This window comes from Furipterus horrens, unplaced genomic scaffold, assembly GCF_987537825.1.
Source record: "Furipterus horrens unplaced genomic scaffold, mFurHor1.1.pri manual_scaffold_2, whole genome shotgun sequence".
Taxonomy (NCBI): Eukaryota; Metazoa; Chordata; class Mammalia; order Chiroptera; family Furipteridae; genus Furipterus; species Furipterus horrens.
The window spans coordinates 174,375,870-174,398,438 of NW_028327172.1; the positions used below are offsets into that span (position 1 = coordinate 174,375,870).

At 37.3% G+C, this 22,569-nt stretch overlaps 1 protein-coding gene across 1 annotated transcript in view; it reads left to right on the forward strand.

Annotated features, from left to right (window-relative positions):
* Positions 1-15,706: 15,706 nt before the first annotated feature.
* LOC150020034 (sulfotransferase 1 family member D1) overlaps positions 15,707-22,569 on the forward strand; it is a 47,290-nt gene continuing 40,427 nt past the window's right edge. The window contains exon 1 of the mRNA XM_090268133.1: positions 15,707-15,821. The gene's annotated coding sequence lies outside the window, so the exon portion shown is untranslated. The remainder of the gene's footprint in view (positions 15,822-22,569) is intronic.

Genomic DNA, 22,569 nt, shown 5'->3' on the forward strand with positions numbered 1-22,569 from the left:
AGTAACTTCTACCGGTACTTCTTTTTGGAGAAAGCCGCCCCTCCAGTTCTCGCCCTGATGTCAAACAATTCAGTTCTTCCCCATGTCTCTGGTGCTTTTCAAGCTGCTGCCCCCATGCTGGGGCTCAGAGTGGCTGACTAGAGCAAATCTGTGCTTGGCCCTTTTAAGGTGAAGTTTTGGGTCTCTGGAAGCCTTCATCAGACTCAGACACAATCCCTGCTGGTTTTTATAGCCAGGACCCCTGAGGTGGTCTCTCACCAGCACTGGAACTCTGGCTGGGAAGCCTGGTTTGGGGCTTGGACGCCTCACTCCTCAGCAGCTTTTATGTGCCACACATGGTTGTAAAAGCAACCCATTCCACATCTCCACCCCTCTTACCAGTTCCCATGTAGCTTCTTTATATCTTTAGTTATAGAACTTCTGTTTAGATAGATTTTAGGCATTCTGAATGATTGTTGTTCTATAATTTAGTTGTAATTGTTATTTCTTTACCCATTTAGTCACAATTTTAAAAAATTTAACATTAAAATGTATAATAGCTTTTTAATTTTATACTTTGTAAAACTCATAGTTTGTGTTGTCCACATGTACCTAAATAAGAATAAACTCATGTAACTTTCTGACATTAATGCTTAGTAAACCAACATATTCCAAACTGGCCTGATTGAAATTTGGAGCATTTGCACTTCCCCACAGCTCATCCAGACATTTCTGTAACTTCATTGGAGAAGGAAGAAGTCTGAGATCTAATTGACACTTTAGCCACCCCTGAGATTTTTTGGCAATTTTTCTGGGCTGCCCTTAAAGAGAACATGGGCTGGAGACAATGAAGAACTTGAATAGCACCATGTGGTAAGGTACACAAGGATAATCACTCTTATATGCTCCCAAGAAAGCTAGAGATTTCTGGTTACCTAATGTTTAATGTTTTCTAATAATTAGATTTCCTGTATAATGCCTTCAGGCCAAGTGTTAGATATTTAGATGCACTTAATAAATTCTTGTCGACTAACTGATTAACTGATATCTTGTTAAGACCCAGAAATGCTAGGGCGAGGGTAATAAAGAAAATAATAAACAAATGGGACTACATCACATTAAAAAACCTTCTACATGACTAAAGAAATCATCAGCAAAATGAAAAGGGAACCAACTATATGGGAGAACATATTTGCCAATGATACATGAGACAAGGGTTTAATCTACAAAATATATAAAGTACTCATATGACTCAAAACAATCCAATTAAAAATGGACAAAGGGCCTGAACAGACACTTCTCCAAGGAGGACATACAGAGGGCCCATAGACATATGTAAAGATGCTTTCCTTCAACATCACTAGCCATCAGAGAGATATCAATTATAACCTCAATGAGATATTACCTCACACCTGCTAAAATGGCTATTATAAATCAACAAACAACAAGTGCTGGTGAGGATATGGAGAAATGGAAAACTTAGTGCACTGTTGATGGGAATGCAGGCTGGTGCAGCCACTGTGGAAAAAAAAACAATATAAAGTTTCCTTAAAAAACTAAAAATGAAACTTCCTTTTGACCTAGCAATTCCACTGTTGAGAACATACCCTGAGAATCCCAAAACACCAATTCAAAAGAATTTATGCACCCCTATATTCATAGCAGTGTTATTTACAACAGCTAAAATTTAGAAACAGCTTCAGTGCCCATCATTATTTGAGTGGATAAAAAAACTGTGGTAAATTTATTCAATGGAATACTATGCAGCAGAAAAAAAGAAAAAATCCCTTCCTTTTGCAACAGCATGAATGGAACTGGAGACTGAGAGCTGCAAGAGGGGTAAGGAGGAGTGGGAACTGCTTGAAAGAAGGTAAAGTGATTATTCAAAGAACATACATGAAAGCACATGGACATGGACAATGGGACAATGGTGTGGGGATTGACTATGGAAGTGGGAGGTGGGCTGTGTGGAGGGAGGCAAGGGGAGAAAATGGGACATCTGTAATAACATAAATAATACAAAAGGTCATTAAAAACAATGAATATCTGAGAAACTAACAGTCAGAAGGAATCTAAAGATATATCTAAAGATATATGACTCATACATGTAACATGGTGTAGTGGATGATATTATGAGTTCAAAAAAGGACATAGTAAAAAAGTCTAATAAATTATGAACTTTAGTTAATAATAATGTATCAATATTTGTACATTAGTGTGGTAAAAATGCACCCTAGCAGTGTGAGATTAATAGTAGGGGAAAATATATACAGAACATACAGAAACTGAACTATTCCTGAAACTATTGTTTACTTATAAAGGACAAGATAGTAAATATTTCCAATTTTAAAGACTATATGGTCATTGTTGCAAATATTCAACTCTGTCTTTTGCTTGAAAGCATCCATAAACATAGCACATAAACAAATGGGTGAGTCACTTTGTGAAAATAAAACTTTATTTACATAAGGCAGTTCCATTTTTACTTTTTGAGAAATCTCCACACTGCTTTCCACAGTGGCTGCACCAGTCCACATTCCCACCAAGAGTTCTCTAGGGCTCCCTTTTCTCCACATCCTTCCCAGTACTTGTTGTTTGTTCATTTATTGATGACAGCTATTTCAACAGGTGTGAGGTGGTATATTGTTGTAGTTTTAATTTGCATTTCTCAGACAGTATGGATGGACCTAGAGAGTATTAGGTACTAAGTGAAGTTAGTCATCAGAGAAAGACAAATACCATATGATTTCACTTATATGTGGAACCCAGAGAACAAACAGAATCGAAGCAGGCATAGATATAGAGAACAGAGTGATGCTTGCCAATGGGTAATGGGGTTTATAGACTGGATGCAAATGGTGAAGAGATTAAGAAGTACAAATTGGTAGTTACACAATAGTCATGGACATGCAAAGTACAGCATAGAGAATATTGTCAATAAATTGTAATAACTATGTATGGTGCCAGTTGGGTACTGTAAATATCTGGGGAACACTTTGTAAATTATATGATTGTCTAAGTATATTTTATTGATTATACTATTACAGTTGTCCCAATATTTCTCCCTTTGCCACCCTCCACTCAGTAACCCCTTTCCCTCCAGCAATCCCCTCCTTAATACATGTCCATGAGTCATCCATAAAAGTTCTTTGACTTCTCCACTTCATATACTATTCTTAACATCCTCCTGTCTATTTTGCACCTACCAATTAGGCTTCTTAATCCCTGTGCCTGTTCTCCCATTCTCCCCCTTCTTTCTCCCTGCAGATAACCCTCTAAATGATCTCTATATCTATAATTCTGTTCTTATTCTCATTGTTTGCTTAGTTTGCTTTTTTTTTTTTTAGATTCAACTGTTGATAGTTGTGAGTTTGTTGTCATTTTAATGTTCATAGTTTTGATCTTCTTTATCTTAAATAAGTCCCTTTAACATTTTATGTAATAAGGGCTTGGTGATGATGAACTCCTTCAGCTTTAGCTTTAGCTTGTCTGGGAAGTACTTTATCTACCCTTTCATTCTAAATGATAACTTTGCTGGATAGAGAGTAATCTAGGTAGATCCTTGCTATTCATCACTTGAATACTTCTTGCCAGTCCTTTCTTGCCTGCAAAGTTTCTTTTGAGAAATCAGCTAATAGTCGTTTGGGAATTCTTTTGTAGGTAACTCTCTGTTTTTCTCTTACTGCGTTTAATATTGTCTTTATCTTTAACCTTTGGTGTTTTAATTATGATGTGTCTTGGTGTGGTCCTCTTTTGGTCCAGCTTGTTTGGGTGTCTCTGTGCTTCCTGAACTTGTATGTCTATTTTCTTCACCAAATTAGGGAAATTTCTTTCATTATTTTTAAATAAGTTTTAAATTTCTTGCTCTTCCTCTTCCCCTTCTGGCACCCCTATGATTTGGATTTTGGTGTATTTAAAATTGTCCCAGAGGTTCCTAAGCCTCTCCTTGTTTTTCACATTCTTGTTTCTTCTTTCTTTTTGGGTTGAATGTTTGTTTCTTCTTTATGGTCTAAATTGTTGATTGGAACCTCAACTTCCTTTCCTTTACTGTTGGTTCCCTGTAGATTTTTCTTTATTCCACTTAATGTAGCCTTCATTTCTTCCCTTATGCTTTTGCCATACTCAGTTTTCTAAGCATCCTAATCACCAGTGTTTTGAACTCTACTTCTGATAGGTTGGCTATCTCTATTTCATTTAGTTATTTTTCTGGAGTTTTGGCTATGTTATTTCATTTGAGCCATATTTCTTTTTCTCCTCAATTTGGCAGCTTCCCTGTGTCTGTTTTTAGGTATTAGGAAGAGCTTCTTTGATTCCCTGTCTTGGCACACCAGTTACTTTGTATGGAGTGGAGCCTTAGGTGAACCTGCTTCACTGTTTTGTGGCTCTATATCTGGGGAAAATGTTGAAGAGGGGAAAATGCCACTGCCTGGTTGCTGGAGGTTTTTTCTGTACTCTCCCAATTTCTAGTCACTCCACCCACTTCCTGTATGCAACTGGTGCCCCTCTAACTGTTGACTTGGTGGTGCTTTCCAGAGTGGGTTGGTTTGGGTATGTTTTAGGACTGTGTTGGCCCTTTAAATAGACTCTCCTGAGAGGTCAGCAGTTTCTTCTGCTGGACCAACCACCTCTGGTTTTTATAGCCATAAGCTATGAGGCTTTATTTTCCTGGCATTGGAACCCTGGGCTGTATGATCTGTCCTGGGGCTGGGATGGCTAGTTTCCAAGGTATCCCTATCAATTTTTATCTACCACACATTAATGTGGGATCACTTGTTCTACCAGCCACCTTTCCACCACCATACCACATCCTCTTAGCCCCAGCTCCCTGTTTCCACCCCTCTTGCCAGTTTGGACAAAAATGACTTATTTAAATCCTTGATTGTCGAACTTCCATACAGTTCAATTTTCTGGCAGTTCTGGGTGTTTCTTCCTTTGAGGTTAGTTGTGATTCTTCTTATAGTTATGCAAGTAGGTTAAATGTGTCTACCTACACCTCCCTCTTGACCAGAAGTCCAGAAATCTCTTACTTATCAACAAAAATATTATTTTTCATTTATGTCAGCTCTTAAAACCATTTAACATTAATTTTAACTGAATTACTCAGTACTTTTGTCCAAATCTCCAAAAATAGAGATCAATGTTGTATATAAAGATAAAGACTTATTGTACACATTTTAGAACAACTACTCATAGAAAAAATGTTAAACTAGTCTTCAAATTAGTGTTTATTTTAAGGAAGTCTAATAGTCAAATTAGTCAGCTTTACTAAAGAAACAAAACAAAAGAATCTCAGATCTCTCATTACTTACAACAAAGGGTTATTGCATGTTCATGTTACTCTTAGACTGTAGTTCTATAGAGGCTGAGACTATGATACATATGTTTTTCATTCTGGGATGCAGGCTTAAGGAGCAGCTCCTTTGTGGGACATGTTCATCCTAAGATAGACAGAAAAATACTTTAAAAAGTTAATTTAAATTAAGAGATCCATTGTAAAATGCAATGTCTCTTAAAGCATCATTAGTGTGTTCTAATTTCTGCTATATTTATTGGGCCAAAAATATTATGGCAAGTCCAAAGTCATTGGACAGAAAAGTATACTGTTTTGATAGGCAAAATGGCAGGGAGTGAATATTTCCAACATTAATATAATCAACTTCCATGACCTTCTCTTATTTTTTTTTATAGCCTTTCATAATCAGGACTGCTGAAAAGTTGCAGAAAAAAATACATTATCAAGAGTTCAAGCACTTCCCACTTTCATTTTTAACCTCCTGTCATTCCTAAAACTCATACAGTTATTAATTTTCTTCTTATAAATATTCTGAATTCATCATATAATATTCACATTAAGTCCTCTGAGATTTCCAATGTTTGGCCAAAGTATCATAACACTCGAGGTTCCTGGGCCATGGTGAAAACATCAAAGTGATGTATATCTTAAAGATTATCCATAGTGCATACTGTCAAAGCTAGTGTAAATATGAGAAACTAAAAATCTATGCTTAGAAATTTCTTACCCTTGGTTCCATTTTTCCAGAGCTACAATTGTGTTGATTAAATACACTAATGTGATATTGTTCCTCAGAAACTCATAGTCTTGTGCTGTGTATAATCCATCTCTAGATTAAGCATGTTTTACATTTCAGTCTCGATTTATGTCTCTATATTCTGTGTTTGTAGTTACCCTATGTATATGTATATGCCTACATACACATAAGTTCAGTAAATTTGTACTTTCATAAGAAAATATTTACTTCTAAAATATATCTCTACAGAAGAATATTTAATATGTCTCATTAATATTGACAATTCTTTAAAAAATATATCAATTAGGGTCTGGTTTGGGCATCCTCTCTGAAAAATGGGACAAGTGATAAATATCATTAGTATACCCTCAAGATTCGTTCTCCACCTTTTTTCATTCTGCTCTGTACCCTGGGGGCTAATGTGTGTGGATTACATCAACAGAATTCTAAGATATCTAGTCTCTATTTGGCAGGAGTTATGAAGTCAAGTTGATTATTTCCCTGGCTCTTTCCCATGAGATAAAATTAAGGAGACTGAGTACTTCAGTCAAAGTAACTGGGAAGGTTTTAACAGTTAATTTCTTTGTTTTCATTATAACACTTTCTTCAGCTATATTTAGTGACTCTGGAGCTATATTCCTCTATTACAATTTTTCTAGATCATAAATTTCCAATATCCTACAAGAAGTAAAAATGGGGTGATGATGAGAGCCCGAGGATGATCCTCTGATTGCAAGGCATGTGAGGAGGCAAACTAAGAATACTTTTCCCTTGTTTTTCAGACTAATCTGCAAAAGTATTTTATTTTTTCCAATTGTTTTGCCTTCCTATAATTCTGTAGTGTGACATCAGGTTATTTCTTGGTTTCTTCTTGAAGCAGACTTAAAAAAAAACTTTAATCTAGATTTTCCCCTTGAGATCAAAGAAAATAACTGTATGGAATGTTCCAGAGGATGACAATGAGGCAGGGCATTAAGAAGCTAGGAAAATGGAGACTTCCGGCCAAGATGGAGGCTTAGACGGACGCGCTAGGTCTCCCTCTACAACTAGAGAGGAATACAACTACTTCAAAACAAAGGATAACTAGAAATTCCAGAAAATAAAACTACACGGAAGCCCAACATATGAAGTTATAAACCAGCGGTGCCATTTGGGCAGGTAAGGGGAGCGAAAGGGGGCGGTGCTGTTTGCGGTCGCACCTGGGACAGCGGCGGGGAGAACAACCCCGGCTGCAGTCGAACCCCCGGCAGCTCGCGACCCCAACGCTGGGGAAAGCAGCCACCACATCGCCTTGAACAGCGAGGCCCAGGGGGGCGGGAGGACAGATCCTGGTCTCTTAGCGGAATAACTGTGTGAATCCATCTTGGACCCCCGCCCCCAAAGAAAGCGCCACAGGGCCGCGAAATAGGTCGCGGACAGGCACCGGTCGCTGGATTGTGACGACAAAGCACCACGGCACAGCAAGAAAGGTTGCCGAACGGCGGCCGGTCGCTGGGTCATTACGAGTACACAGGCACTGCCCCCTATAGCCGGCCCAAGAAAACAAAACGCATCTGTCAAAATGAGGCAGACAACTATAGAAATCCCGGTGGCGCAGTTCACCAGGCAACAGATGAAGAACCTGACAGATGAACAAATAAGAAACCTGTCAGAGGCTCAGTTCTGGGCCATTGTTATCAGGTGGCTTACAGAATTCACAAAAGATCTGGAAAAAGATGAGAAAGAAGCGAAAAACACTCATAACGAAAGGAACAAAACCACATACGAGACAGATGGTGAGGAAAAAAAATCCAGAGTTCATTTCAACAAACTGGAATATGGAGAAGGAACAAGCAGTCAACCAATGCAGGGAGAGGAAATGGGAAGCAACGATGAGAGGATCAGAAACCTCTGGGACAGCTATAAAAGGCCCAACATAAGAATCATTGGTTTGCCAGAGAGCGAGGAAGATGAACTAGAACTTGAAAAATTGAGTGAAAATATAATAAAGGAGAACTTCCCAGACTTGGGGAAGGAAATAGACTTACAGGTCCAGGAAGCACAGAGAGCTCCAAAAATACTGGACCCAGGGAGAACCACTCCAAGACACATTATAATCTAAATGTCGAGGATTAATTAAAGATAAGGAGAGAATCTTAAAAGCAGCAAGAGAGAAGAAAAGAATTATGTACAAAGGGGTCCCAATTAGACTATCAGCTGACTTCTCAAGGGAGACCCTGCAGGCAAGAAGGAACTGGCAAGAAATATTCAAAGTAATGAAAATCCAAAACCTACAACCACGAATACTCTACCCAGCGAAATTGTCATTCAGAATAGAAGGACAGAGAAAATGTTTCCAGGACAAAATAAAACTGAAAGAGTTCATTAGATCCAAACCACTGTTATATGAGATGTTAAAGGGACTGGTTTAGAAAAAGGAGGATCAAGACAATGAAATCTAAAATGAAAACTGCATCACAAGAAACAACAGAAGCTAGGGAATTGAAACAAAGGCAAACTAAACAGGCAACGAGAGTGGAAAAAGAACTATAGGTATGGGGAACATATTGGGGGGAGGTCAACAGGGAGGGGGAATGGGGAGAGGGAGGGAGATGATATAGGAATTAAGAATCATGGTAGGAGGGAATGGAATAGACAGAGAGAGGTTGAGAAGAACTGTATGCACAACTAATGGACATGATCTAAAAGGGGGGGACAACTGGAGGGAGAGGGGCCACCGGGTGGAGGGGAGCAGAGGGAAGGGAAATTGGCACAAATGTAATATTATAATCAATAAAACACATTAAAAAAAAAAAAGAAGAAGCTAGGAAAATACCTGGGCAAGTGGAATGGGAAAATGAAAACAAGATAGTTAAACATGGCCAAAGAATTTGGCCAATTTACAGCCAGCTTGTGAATCACAAAACCTTATCTTCCATAACAAAGTGTACTTGAGAATAAATGCTTTACACCTTTCCTCCCTGGTCAGAGAATGAATAGTTTAAATCACCCTGAACAGGATGATAGAGGACAGAAACCTAGTAAATGCCATTTGTGCCAGCCAAACCCAAGGACAGATGAATTCATGGGAACAGATAACAAAAACCTGATTAGAGCCAGACAATCCCAAGATAAAAATAAAACATTGATCCTGGCCCAGTAGCTCAGTTGGTTAGAACATTATCCTGGTACACCAAGGTTATGGGTTTGATCCCCCATCAGGGCACACACAAGAATCAACCAATGAATGCATAAATAAGTGGAACAAGTCAATGTCTCTCTCTCTTTCCCTTTATCTCTCTCTCTTCAAAGTAAATTAAACAAACAAGCAATAAAGCTGACCAAATATTAATCCCAAACTTCCCTATACACTCATTTTGATGCATCAGCACATTAAAAACACCTGAAAAATTGATGAATACTCTCCTGAAACCCTCCCGTAAGATTCTCACTCACAGAAGACAGAAAAAAACATTCAAAAGATACCATATGGGCTCTCTCTCTAGAGCATGTCTATGCCTTTTTTCAGGCATAAATTTTTTCCTTTTTTTTTCTCCTAAACTCTAAGGGTCCCCAGAAGACTTGCAACCAGGGAAGCAGGGGGCAGCAGCTGATTGTCCTAGAATTACCCACTGAACCTGTTCCCAAAGCATCCCTTTTCTTTGACTGTCCAGTGAGCTAAAAGCAGCCCCATCATGGTTCACATCTTCCCTATAACATTTCTAGGGAACCAAAGCAGAGCATGGTCTAGGCATTCTGCTGTTTCTTCTTCTTCCCTAAGTCTTTCCTTTGCTACACTGTCCCCAGTTTTAATAAATGTGCTTTCAAAATTACCTAAACTTGTTGGAAAATCTTTCTTGTGTGAAGTCAAGAGCCCACACACTACCAGCTGGCTGGAGGCAGACCTACTCAAGGTCCAGTCCCTGTCTGAAACACTAATGTAAAATATTTACATTTTCATATTTTGTTGAATGAGAAGATTCAAATTTCAAATTTTATTATTTTGCAGATTGATAAACTCAAAGTCTTTGAGTTTATCAAGAAACTTTGCCATTTCCCAGCATCATGATTTCAGGTTCTAGATACAAAAAAGAATTACATCATAGAAAGTATTTGGGTCATATGAAAAATGACAAGTCTCAAATCAGTTTTGTGTTTTGAAACAGGAATTTTTACCACAGTCACCGCTGTTACTAGGTAACTAAGAAGGGTTATATACAACCTGTCTTTGGACGGTACGTTCATAATTTAAGATGTAGAATTTCAACTGGTCAAGGACTAGGTCTAGTCTATCTCAGGCCTGCCTGTCGTATGTGGATTCCTGATTATGTGCAGCAAAGATTTCACAACACAAGTTCAGGTGGTTTTGAGAATATAATTATTAAAGCTGAGAGAGTGAAACAAAAGAACTTAGAGTAGAAGAAGTAACAGGAGAAAGCCTAAGTGGTGTTCCACTTTGGCTCCTAGAAACGTTATAGGGAAAAAGTAAGCCAAGTCTGGTTGGTTGCTAGCTCCCCGGAGAGTCAGAGAAAAAGAGGCCTTAGAGACAGGTTCAGGGGTTAAGCCTGGGATAAGCTGCCACTGCCTACTGCTTCCATGGTTGCAAGTCTTCTGTGGACCCTTAGAGTACAGGAGAAAAAAAAATAAAAAGTTCTTGACTGAGAAAAGGCATGGACATGCTCCTGAGAGAGAGCCCACACTGGTATTTTTATCTTGAATGTTTTTATCTTTCTTCTGTGAATGAGAATTTTAGGGAAAGGTTTCAAGGGGAATATCCATCAGCTTCCCATTTGTTTTTAATATGTTGGCTCATCAAAAATAAAATAAAATATTTTTATTTTTTATTTACTTTTTTTTTAGGAAGAGAAGAAGGGAAGGAGAAAGACAGGGAGAGAAACATCAATGTGTGAGAGAAACATTGATCGGTTGCCTCTTGCATGCCCAACAACCCAGGCATGTGTCTTGACTAGGAATCAAACTGGCAACTCTTTCAGTTCGCAGGCTGGCATTCAATCCACTGACCCACATAAGCCAAGGCGTTAAATTTTTTAAAAAAATTTACTTGAGAGAGTGAACAATTTGTTATTCCACTTATTTATGTATTCATTGGTTGATTCTTGTATGTGCCCTGATGGGGATCTTTTGTATATCAGGATGATGATATAACCAACTGAGTTATTGAGCCAGGGTCATTGTTTTACTTGTATCTTGGGTCTGTCTGGCTCTAATCAGGTTTTTATTATCTGTTCTCCTGACTTCATACATCCTTGGGTTTGGCTGGCACAAATGGCATTTACTGGATTTCTGTCCTCTATTTTCTGACCAAGGAGATTCAAGCTATTTGTTCTGTGGTCAGGGAGGAGAGGTATAAACCATTTTTTCTCAAGTGCCTTCTATTGGGGAATATGAGGTTTTGCAATCACAAGTTGATGTAAATTGGTCATATTGTTTGGCCTTGTATAGTTATCTTATCTCTGCTTCCCCATTCCACTTGTCCAGTAATTTTCCTAGATTCTTACTATACTGCCTTAGAATGTGCTCCAAATTTTTCTTAAGTATATTGTATTGATTATGCTGTTACAGTTGTCCCAATTTCTTTTCCCTTTTCTCCCCTTTGCCCCGTATCCCCTTTCCCTCCAGCAATCCCATCCCCTTAGTTCATGTCTATGGGTTGCGCATGTAAGTTCTTTGGTTTCACTCTTTCCTATACTATTCTTAACCTCCCCCTGTCTAATTTGTACCAACCCAGTATGCTTCTTAATTTTCTTTTCTCCTCCTTCCCCGTCCCAGCTGATAACCCTCTAATTGATCCCCATACCTATAATTCTTTTGCTATTCTGGTGGTTTTCTTAGTTTGTTTTTGTTTTTATTTTTTAGATTCAGTTGTTGATAGCTGTGAGTTTGTTGTAATTTTTTAAATATGCTTTATTGATTATGCTGTTGCAGTTGTCCCAATTTCTTTTCCCTTTGTTCCCCTCCACCCAATGACCCACCACCCTCCAGTTGTCCCCCCCTATTTAGTCCATGCCCATTGGTTGTGCATATAGTTTTTCTCAACACCTTCCTGTCTACTCCACTCCCTCTTACTATGCTTTTTAATTCCTATACCATCTCCTTCCCCCTCCCTGCTGACCTCACCCCATAATGTTCCCCATACCTATAATTCTTTTCCCACTCTAGTTGCCTACTTAGTTTGACTTTGTTTTGGTTCCCAACTTCTGCTGTTGGTTGTTGTGATACAGTTTTCATTTTAATGTTCATAGTTTTGCTCCTCTTTCTCCTAAACAAGTCCCTTTAACATCTCATATAACAGTGGTTTGGATCTGATGAACTACTTCAGTTTTACTTTGTCCTGGAAGCACTTTCTCTGCCCTTTTGTTCTGAATTACAGCTTTGCTGGATAGAGTAATCATGGTTGTAGGTTTTTTCTTTTCATTACTTTGAATATTTCTTGCCAGTTCCTGCTTGCCTGCAGAGTTTCTTTTGAGAAATCAGGTGATAGTCTTATTGGGACCCCTTTGTACGTAATTCTCTTCTTCTCTCTTGCTGCTTTTAAGATTCTCTCTTTAACCTTAATTTTTGACATTTAGATTATAATGTGTCTTGCTGTGTTTCTCCCTGGGTCCAGTTTTTTTGGGACTCTCTGTGCTTCCTGAACCTGTAAGTCTATTTCCTTCCCCAAGTTAGGGAAGTTCTACTTCATTATTTTTCCACATAATTGCTCAATTTCTAGTTCTTCTTTTTCACCTTCTGGCAACCCTATGATTTGGATGTTGGCCCTTTTACAGCTGTCCCATAGGTTTCTGAGCCTCTCCTCATTTTTTTCCCTTTCCGTTTCCTCTTTCTGCACTGGTTGACTCTTTGTTCTTTCCCTATGTTCTGATTTGTTGATTTGATCCCTTGTTTTCATTTCCTCACCACTAGTTTTGTCTGTGTTTTTATTCATTTCAGCAGGACTAGCCTTCATTCCTTCCCTGTCTTGTTTAAGATCTGCTGTTAGGCCTGTATGCATTCTTATAACCAAAGCTCTGAACTGTGCCTCAGAAAGATTTCCTATCTGCTGCTTTGTTAGATTAGATATTTGCTGTCTGGTCAGCTGTGTTACTGGGATCTCTGTCATGATCTGTGCCATCCTGACAATTTTGTGTTTACCTTTGCTTCCTGGGTGGGGCGTCACATCTCCTGTGCTATAGGAAATGGAGCCCCACACACTCATCACAACTGGGTGACCCTTCTCACCACACTGTGGCACTTTGTGTGGGTTGGGGGTCCAAGATGGATTCCTGCCATTCACTCTCTGCTGAGAGACTGGGAGCCCCCTTCTCTGTCCCCGCCCCCTCCAGGCCTCACAGTCCAAGGCAATGGGGGTCTGCCTTCCCTGGCATTGGAAGCACAGCTGAGGGTGTTTCCCAGGAGCTCCTCACCTCTCCTTAAATAGAGGTGTCTGTGCTTTCCGCCATAGCTGCCACCACCAGCACAGCTTGACCTCTCCACCCCAGCTTTGCCCCTCCCACCTGTCCGGACTAGCACCACTTTTTTATAACTTCATACATTGGACTTCCATCTTTTTTTGGGAACTTCTGGTTATTTCTGATTTTGCGGTAGTTGTATTCCTTCTTAGTTATGGAGGGAGACAGAGTATGCCAGTCTAGGCCTCCATCTTGGACAGAAGTCTCCTGTGTGTGAGTTTGTTGTAATTTTAATGTTCATAGTTATGATCTTTTTCTTAAACAAGTCCCTTTAACATTTTATATAATAATGGCTTGGTGATTATGTATTCCTTTAGTTTTACCTTGTCTGGAAAGCACTTCATCTGTTTTTTCATTCTAAATGATAGCTTTGCAGGATAGAGTAATCTTGGTTGTAGGTCCTTGTTTTTCATCACTTTGAGTACCTCTTGCCAGTCCCTTCTTGGCTGCAAAGTGTCTCTTAAGAAACCAGCTAATGTCTTATGGAAACTCTTTTGTAGGTAACTCTCTTTCTTTCTCTTGCTGCTTTTAAGATTCTCTCTTTATCATTAACCTTTGACATTTTAATTATAATGTGTCTTGGTGTGGTTCTTTTTGGGTCTGCCTTAATCAGGACTGTCTATGCTTCCTGGACTTGTATGTCTATTTCCTTTGCCATATTAGGAAAATTTTCCTTCATTTTTTTCTCATAAGTTTTCAATTTCTTGATCTTCCTCTTCTTCTTCTAGTTCCCCAGTGATTCAGATGTTGGTATGTTTAAAGTTGTCCCAGAGGTTCCTAAGCCTCTCCTCGTTTTTTTCAATTCTTGTTTCTTCATTCTATACTGCTTGACTGTTTATTTCTTCCTTATGTTCCAACTTGATTTGAAACCTGGTTTCCTTCCCTTCACTATTGGTTTCATGTGGATTTTCCTTCATTTCACTTAGCACAGCCTTCACTTCTTCCTTTATGCATTTGGCCATACTTAATCATGTCTGTCAAGTCTGTGAGCATCCTTATCACTAGTGCTTTGAACTCCGCATCTCTCAGGTTGGTTATCTCCTTGTCACTTAGTTCTCCCACTAGAATCTTGATTTGTTTCCTTTTTGGGGCCATATTTCTCTGTTTCCTCAACTTGAAAGCTTCCTGTATTTGCCTCTGTGTCTTTGGTAGAGCTGTCACACCTGTTATGTTGTAAGGATGAAGCCTTATGTATTCATCGGTGTGGGATGACCTGTTTCACTATGTTGTGGCACTGTATGTGGGGGATGGGTCTGAGAGGGAACAATGTCATTTGCTTAGCACTTTGTCCTTTTCCAGCCACACCTCCTGCTTTTTCTATGGGATGGTGCCCATCTAGCTGTTGCCCTGGTTGTGGTTCCCACGGTGTGTAGGTTTGCATATGTTCTAGGACCTTGGGTGCTCTCTATACAAATGGATTCTGCTGAGAGACCAGCAGTTTATTCTGCTGCCCCAACTCCCACTGTTTTTCATGGCCAGAAGCAATGAGACTTTATTTTCCCTGGAGCTGGAACATTGAGCTGCCCAGTCTGATCTGGGACTAGGATCGCTCCTCAGGTGTGCCTCCTGACTTTTAAATGTGTGACTGCTAGCTGGCCACAGCCACTGCTTTGCTGCTGCTAACACTACACAGTCTGTTCTCCACCCTAGCTCCAACCATCCTACCTGTATGGATGAGTATTGCTTCTTTATATCTTTGTTTGTTGGACTTCCATGCAGCTCGATTTTCTGATAGTTCTGGTTGTTTTTAGTGTTGCGGTAGATATAATCCTTCCTACAGTTGTGGGGAGAGGCAAAGCATATCTACCTATTCCTCAATCTTGGCTGGAAGTTCTTGCTCCAACTTTTTGGCTGCACTTTTCCCCATTTGCTTCTACATATAGAGCATGACCTTACCTGTCTAAATGACCAAATAGTTTTGGAGGCACAGAAAAACCACCTTTAAGTGAGGGTTTCTAATATGATCACTGGAACCATGCAACAGTCATCTGTGTTTTGCTTGGTTTTTATAATTGAAATCAGAGGCAAAATTAAAAGTCAATGTAAAAAGCTTTTATTTACTACACATAATTACTTGACAGTAGTTAATTCTAGATGCTTTGAATGGGCTCTTTGTTTCATTCTATTTCCTCCCATAAAGTGATAGCAAAAAGCCTTCCCTTAAGCCTTTACTGTTTAAAACAACAACAGACTTTGTTCAGCTTAATCATTAATTTGATACTGCTCTATAAACTTTATCTTTCACTTTCTTATGCACGAAACGGATTATCTTGGTTGACTGAAACAACATAAAGGGTGAGAATTCCACTAACCAATTACTATAGAAACAAAATCTAGACCTCCAGCTTCTCAAGACAAGTACCTGGTAAGTGACTTACCAGCTCCGTCTTTTAAGTGCCCGTATTTTGTAGAAAACTAAATTTAATAATTGAAACATTAGAGAATGAGAAATGGAAAATTCTACTATGGATGTTTTGCCTTAAAAGGGGAATTCTTTGGGAATTATTAGGTTCACATTTCCTATCTTAAATGGATAAGATTATTTTTCATATTTAAAGCTGTGTTGAGGTAGTCTGCTCTACTAATTTTAAGTTTATAAAACTAAATATATTTTAAAAAATTATTAGTGTTTTACTTACTCAGTATTTCTATTTAGTTTAAAGGAATACACTTGTATAATCCACTGCTTAGTTGAGTTCTTAAAAATTCTATGTGTGGGAACATAAAAATCAGATCTTGCCCAAAATTATTTTCACAAGCCTGTTTTTGTGTACATTTCAATATTCTCAAATAAATGTGTTGTACAAATGCTAGAAAATGCATTTTCCATCAAAAACTGATTTATCTCTTTCAAAAATATTTTGACTGTGTGGAATATTTTTCATTAAAATATGTATTCAGTCTTTTTAATCATTAAATCTGAGAACCATGACAGTGATGTGTTCTTCAAATTTCTAAAGATTAATTACTTACTCAAGGGTCTTGAAACAAGATTTGAGTTATTTTTTTTCACATGCATTCTCTTATTGTCACTTTTATGAATAACTGTGTTTGTATAAACTTGTTTACATTCCTTTATTTTTCCTCGAGTTCATTTTCAAAGCAATATTCTCAGAAGCCCACATCAGTACAGAAAGCCCTGATAAAGACTCATGTAATATAATTATTTTGTTGCAGTATTGAAAACACTTGACATTTTAACAAGAAATAAAAACACTCAATATTTTAAATTAAAATTCTACTAATCAGTAAGTCAGTGTTTAGGCTAATGCCTGTGACCAGTCAATACAACTTTTTCCCCACTGTATAAATGCTTCACTATTACTATGATTTTTAAAAAACTCAATATTTTCATCAGCTACATGAACATTTAAATATTTAAAATTTATTAGCCAATGTTCTGAAAATGTTTCAAAATTATATTTTTATTTTTAATGGTGTGTAAATTTGTTAGCTATCAACATATATAAAGCTGTACTGAACTTAAATTATTACATCACCAATTTAAAATCCAGATTTAATAGTTGCTGCCTTGTGTGTCATATGATATCTAAGTTTTCATAAAAAAAGAAAAGAAACTTTTATGTGATTTTTAAAAAGCTCACTTTGGGTTTCCAGACTCATTTAGAATTTCATGACGGTCCACAGAATTTAGAGAGTGTTTTCAACATCAATTCGATTCTTTGTATTCCTTGGAATATTAGCAAATTTATATCCTTGTTGATTGCATCTAGGAGCGAGGTCCTCTTGCATTCTGAAATTTGATACAAATAGCTGTGAAAGAGTCCCTGAAACTGATTTAAAAAGCTGATAGTATTCTCAAGTTAGCAGAAATTAGCAATGTTTTCAGTTTATATAAATACGATTATTTCTCAAAGGCACTGCATTTTGTCTCATATCCTCAAAAGAAACTCATGCTATAAAAGTTTCTATACTCATAGAAGTTAATGATGAGCAAGGAAGAAGGAAACATATTTTAAAAGAATAATGAGATCCCTCTTTAATGAAAGTACTCACACTGATTTAAAAATTAAAACTAGATGAATATATATGGTGTATATATGTACATACATATATGCATGTATTTTAAAGAAGTTTTAATTGAGAAATAGATGACAGATATAGGCAAAAATTGTAATAATATTATTGTCTCATAAGATAAAATCAAAATAAAAGAGGTTAGGCAGTAGAAAGGTGAATCTATGGTAATAAATATTATATTACATAATAAATACAAAACAGTCAAAAGTTGATGCTTTGAATAGCACATTTTCAAAGAAAAACTCATATACTATATGTAAAAAGTTGTGGAAGATACTAGTAGAGACATGCAGAGGAAGATCTTATACAATAATAATTCAACAAATTAAATTTTAAAATATTTTAAAAACTAAAAAATATATTGATATTGACAAACCCACAGTCAGCATCTTACTCAGTGGGCAAAAACTGAAAGAATTTCCCTTACAATATGAACAAGACAGGGATGTTTGATTTCACCACTCTTATTCAACATAGCACTGAAAATGTAGCCACAGCAATCAGACAAGGAGAAATAAAAGGTATCCAAGTTGAAAAGGAAGAAGTAAAACTGTCATTATTTTCAGATGACATGATATTGTATATAGAGAACCCTAAAGACTTCACCAAAAAACTACTAGGACTGATAAATGAATTCAGTAAAATAGCAGGATAAAAAATAAATATCTAGAAATCAATTGCATTTTTATACTCCAATAATGAATTATAATAAAAGGAAACTAAGAAAACAATCCAATTCACAATGCATCAAAATTAAAAAAAAAAAAAAAAACACCCTGCAATAAATTTAACCAAGGAAGCAAAAGACATGTATTCATAAAATTATAAGACACTGAAGAAAGCAATTGAACATACAAATAAGTAGAAGCACATACAGTGTACATGGAGGGGAAGAATTAACATTATCAAATTGTCCGTACTAACCAAAGTAATCTATAGATTCAATGCAATTCCTATCCAGATACCAATTCTGCATTTCACAGAACTAGAATACATAGCCAAAAATGTATCTGAAACCACAAAAGATCCCTAATAGCAACAGCAATCTTGAGAAAGAAGAACAAAGTTGGAGGAATCATGCTACCTGATATCAAACTATATACTATAAGGCCAAAGTAATCAAAACAGCATGGTGCAAGCATGAAAACAGATATATACATCAGTGAGACAGAATAGAGAGCCTAGAAATAAACTCATGCCTTTATTGTCAATTATTATTTAACCAAGGAGGGAAAAACAACAGGGTAAAGATAGTCTATTCAATAAATGGTGCTGGGAAAATTGAACAAATACGTAAAAAAAAAATGAATTAAATTAGACCACTTTCTCATACCATACACAAGAATAAACTCAAAATAATTAAATACTTTGATGTGAGATAAAAAACCATAAAAATTCTAGGATAAAACATAAGCAACAAAATATCAGACATTTCTCATACCAATTTTTTTTTTTTTGATATGTCTTCTTGAGCAAGGGAAACAAAAGAAGAAAAAAATAAGTGAAACTACATCAAACAAACAAGTTTTTCCACAGCAAAGTAAACCATTAACAAAATGAAAAGACAACTCACTGAATGGGAGAACATATTTGTTCATGATACATATGATAAGCAGTTAATATTCAAAACTTATAAATAACTTATACAACTCAACATCAAAAATACAATTTGCTTTAAAAAAATGGGCAAAGGACCTGAATAGATTCTTCTCCAAAAAGAACATACAGATGGCCAATAGATATATGAAAAGGGGCTCAATGTCACTAATCATCAGAGACATGTAAGTTAATACCACAATGAGACATTATCTCACACTTGTCAGAATGGCTGTCATCGATAAATCAATGAACAACAAGTACTGGGGAGGATATAGAGAAAAGGAAACCCTCACACACTAGTGGTGGAAATACAGGTTGGTGCAGCCACTGTGGAAAACAGTATGGAGTTTCCTCAAAAATTAAAAATGAAACTTCCATAATTCACCAACACAATCTAAATTTGAACATAGATATAACTGCCTACAGTTTCATGTGCAAATATTATCATCACATCTGTAAAAGTCTCAGCAGTAATATTAGGTGGCCCTTTGGGCTATAAAAGTCTGTGGGGAAGATTCTTGTTCAATTTCACTTCTGGGAATTTATCCAAAGAAACCTGAAACACTAATTCAAAATAATATATGCATCCTTATGTTTATTGCAGCCTTATTTACAATAGTAAAGTTTTGAAAGCAGCCCAGTGCCCATTAGTAAATGAATGGATCCAGATGCTGTGATATATTTGCACCATGGGATACTATTGTCTGTAAAAAAGAATGAAATCTTATCTTTTGCAACACCATGGTTGGACCTGGAGAGTATTATGCTAAGTGAAATAAGCCAGTCAGAGTAAAACAAATACCATATGATTTCAATTAAATGTGAAATCTAATAAATAAAATAAGCTAACAAACAAAATAGAAACAGACTCATAGAACAAATTGACAGCTGTTCTAAGGGAAGAGGGTTAGGGAACTGGGTGAAAAAATGGAATGGATTAAGCAAAAAATACATATATGTTGTTGTTGGCAGCCGTCCGTCTCGAGAGACGATGGTGTAGCTTCTTAAGAGTCTATCTGCACCGCCAAGAATGGCTGTGCAGTCCAACTCGGGAGTGACAGGGTATCTGTCTCCTCCCGTGTTGAATCGACATCTTGCGATGACGCTGGAGTGTCCTCTCCAGTGAAGCTGAAGCTACAGAGCCTGGGCAGGGTGATATGGAGGGTCCGCTGTTGCCCATGCAGCAGACCCCCCCTCTCTTCGCAGCTGAAGGGTCCAAGGGAAAGACGGAGTCAATACAGCTTGGCTTCAGGTGCGCCGCAGGAGTTGCCGGTGTTGACTACAACGTCAAACCGCCTTAGGGACTCCGGCTCCGGATTTTCTGTCGGGGTTTACTCCCTTAGCCTTTCCCCTGAAGAGGTATGCCGCAAGGCAGCGGAGGTTTTTTGGAGTCAGAGTTTTCCTTCTCTGATGTGCCCTGACTGGAAGATCGAACCAGCGACACCCAGCTCGCAGGCCGACGCTCAATCCACTGAGCCAAACCAGCCAGGGCCGACAGATGTATATATGTATACAAATTTATATACATGTAAAATGTACATACAGATATATGTATGTAATAATTACAATAAACTTTAAAAAAAGTTCATCATCATTATCATCATCATCATCATAGCAGATAACACTTATACATAAAATACATATATAGACAAAGGCAATAATATGGTGATTACCAGAGGAAGGAAAACTCTAACTCCAAAAAACCTCCGCTGCCTTGCGGCATACCTCTTCAGGGGAAAGGCTAAGGGAGTAAACCCGGACAGAAAATCCGGAGCCGGAGTCCCTAAGGCGGTTTGACGTTGTAGTCAACACCGGCAACTCCTGCGGCGCACCTGAAGCCAAGCTGTATTGACTCTGTCTTTCCCTTGGACCCTTCAGCTGCGAAGAGAGGGGGGGTCTGCTGCATGGGCAACAGCAGACCCTCCATATCACCCTGCCCAGGCTCTGTAGCTTCAGCTTCACTGGAGAGGACACCCCAGCGTCATCGCAAGATGTCGATTCAACACGGGAGGAGACAGATACCGTGTCACTCCCGAGTCGGCCTGCACAGCCATTCTCGGCGGTGCAGATAGACTCTTAAGAAGCTACACCATCGTCTCTCGAGACGGACGGCTGCCGATGATGACCAGAGGAAAAAGGAGAAGGGGAGATTAGAAAAGGGTAGAGAGGGAATAAATGGTGAAGGAAGGAGATTTGACTTTGAGTGGTGAGCACAATACAATACACAGATTATGTACAATATGATGAAATTGTATACCTAAAACCTATATAATTTTATTAACCAATGCCACCCCAATGAATTTAATAAAATGTTAAATAATATATTGATATTAAATTCATTTATATGTGCATATATAAATACCAGATATATGATCATAATTCCAATAGATAATAAACTTGCAACAAAATGAGCATTTATTTGTGTAAGAAAATTACCATCAAATCTACAACATAGAATTTGTAATGTTTGCCTCCTCTAGACCAGCAAATCATATTGAGAATCTAATGAAAAATTGTTGCTGTAAAATCCAATTGATTAGAAAATGAAAGCCAAACCAAATATATTATTTTGAAATAATCAATTGGGTTGGCAGTCATCACATAATTAAACACAAATTATGTAGTAAATAATAAAAACCAGAAATACTAAAATCTCTGTGATTTGGCCAAATCTGTGGCTTATTCAAAATGATAAACAGCTTTATATTAGATTTTTTAAAATAATTAATTAATTAGTTAATTGAAGAGGAAAAAAGAAGAAAAGAGATGGTCTCAGAATCCATAAAACTGGTTACAATTTTTTACTTCACGACGTATGGTTTTTGACTTCAGGAAATGCTCATAACTTCTCCAAGCTTCATTTTCCTCCCTATAAAATAGAGATAAATAATATGTATCTCAAAATTTAGTATAAGGCTAAATTATTGTTATAGTTATTTTGTTGTTAGTATTTTATTGCTCTTTACTTTATGTCAAACATTTTCTAAGTACTATACTCATTTAATTCTCACAACTGTCCAATATAATGAGACATAAAATAATTCCCATTTTATAAATGAGGACATTATGGTAAAGAAAATTTACATAAATTATTTGAAATCTTACTTCAAAGGTCCTTTAAAATTTAGCCCAATCCATAGTTGATGCTCCATAAATGTTTATTTCTCCACCTATCTATTTCTGCTTACTTTTGATTTAATAAAACAAGAAACTTTCAATCAGCGTGTTTTACAATCAACTCTGCAGGATACTGTCTAGTTCTCAATCTCCTACTTAAATCTGCAGGTAAAATCATATAATACTATGGTGATAGAAAACCAAATCATTAAAGTAAGCAAAAACAATTAAATAAAGTTTCCAAAACCCACATATACAAACACACACAATTATGTTTTGTTTTAATTTTATATTTTGGTTTTTCAATTACAGTTGTCCCTTTTTTTCCCCATTGCTCCCCCCCACCCCGCCTACCC